Source organism: Gavialis gangeticus, unplaced genomic scaffold (assembly GCF_001723915.1).
Source record: "Gavialis gangeticus isolate Ggan-Ray unplaced genomic scaffold, GavGan_comp1, whole genome shotgun sequence".
NCBI lineage: Eukaryota > Metazoa > Chordata > Crocodylia > Gavialidae > Gavialis > Gavialis gangeticus.
Genome location: NW_017729025.1, coordinates 14,933,606 through 14,935,294, shown reverse-complemented (window position 1 = coordinate 14,935,294; position 1,689 = coordinate 14,933,606). Strand labels below are relative to the sequence as shown.

The 1,689-nt window shown below is 54.8% G+C and overlaps 1 protein-coding gene across 2 annotated transcripts in view; it reads right to left on the bottom strand.

The window, feature by feature from the left end:
• Positions 1 to 143, bottom strand: part of DLGAP5 (DLG associated protein 5) — a 45,815-nt gene extending 45,672 nt beyond the window's left edge. For both annotated transcript variants that reach the window (XM_019518434.1, XM_019518435.1), the window contains exon 1: positions 45 to 143. The gene's annotated coding sequence lies outside the window, so the exon portion shown is untranslated. The remainder of the gene's footprint in view (positions 1 to 44) is intronic.
• Positions 144 to 1,689: the final 1,546 nt, after the last annotated feature.

The following is a 1,689-nucleotide window of genomic DNA, read 5'->3' as shown; positions in this document are numbered from 1 at the left end:
CTCCCTCCCTTCACCCCCCGAACCCGCGCCCGCCCCGCACTCACCCGCAGCAGCCGAAGCCCCCAGGAAACCCACAGCCACCGGCTCCGCCTCGCTTTCAAATCTCCCCCGAAACCGCTCATTGGCCGAGCCAACCCGGCTCCGCGGCCGCTCATTGGCCCGCGGAGAGCCGGTCGGGCCTGCTCATTGGGCGCCCAGCCCTCCCCGCCCTTCCTATCGACTCCCGACGAGGAGCCTCCCCGCGCTCTCATTGGCCGCCTGCCGCCTCCGTAACGGAACCGCGGGCGCATGACGACAGCGGGGGCAGCGCTGTGATTGGTCGGCCGCGGGCTCCCTGGTCCTCGCCCTGAGTGCAGCGCGGATGCCGCCGGGGGGCGGGGTGGAGGGTGTCTTACTGTGACCCCTCCTGGGGGCGGCTGTCCGCCCTTGGGTTGGGCCACTTCCTCTGTCACTCGGTTCCCGTCTGTGAAATGGGCATAAGGAGTCTTGCCATTTGTAATCTGTACCCAGGGTGTCAGTCGGGGTTCAGCGCCCCCCTGAGCGAGGCACCTCCCAGGTGCCCCAGAACAAGGGTAGGAAGGGGACTGGCCTCACAAAGCGTGAGGACCCGTTCTGCGCCACCTGTAAAATGGGTATAAGGAGCGTTGTCACTTGGTACGTGAACTGCAGTACCTACGGTTTCAGTCGGAGGCCAGCATCCCACTCCCAAGTGCCAGGGAACAAGGGGAGGAAGGGGACCGGCCTCACAAAACCTTAAAATCCCCCTGTGCCTCCCAGATCATGGGCCCTCTCGAAGCAGCGGCGTGGGGCTGCCATAATTGAAGGCAGCTTCCTCCCACTCTTGCAATTACCCCAGGCAGGCAGGGGTTGAAAGGGCAGAGAGAGGCACAGGAGTCCCACAATGGCTCGATGCTGCCACAAGCCTTCAATCGCACTGTTACCCACTTCCATCGCCCGCTTGTTCAGTTCTCCAGCAAGGACCCGGGTGCTGCCTCACGCTTAGGAGATCTCTGCAAAACAAAGGCATTTTCCTTCCTTACCATCCCCTATTTCCAACGTCCGCAAAACCAGGATCAGAGTTATGCCGATAGTGTGTTGAACCACTGCCTGGCAGCTGACCCGCAGCATCTCGTTGCTGTCTTGGGTAAGGCGGGTATTCATCAATTGTCCCTTGTGTTGCACATCGATTGTAAACTTTCCGAAATGAAAATGTTCATTTTTTGTGTGTGTTCAGTGAAGTTTCAGTCTAGGACAAGGGTTTATAGATGCTAACAGAAATAAGCACCAGCAACAACTGAGAAAATAATCTGTAAACTATGATTTTTGCCATTTTGTATAGAATAAGGCCAAGACTACAGAGCTGTGCTTGAACTTGTAAGTAAATAGGGCATATCTTTTTATAAAAGGATTTTCAGAAGTGCTCAGTAGAGGCCTAAATTTTGCCAAACTCATTGGAAAAACCCTACCCATCGCCTATCATCTGTCCTGCATTCCTGTTCTCATGTCCCTCCTATATATCATCTCCCATTTCTTAATTTCTGCAGCTATATGCTGGAGAAACTAATTGTTCATGGTTTGTACTCGACATGGTTTGTATACATGAAAAGAGTATCTGGACAAAAGAAAGACAGTCTACAGTAGCGTTTCCCAACTTGTGGGTCATGACCCAAAAGTGGGTCGCAAGAATAT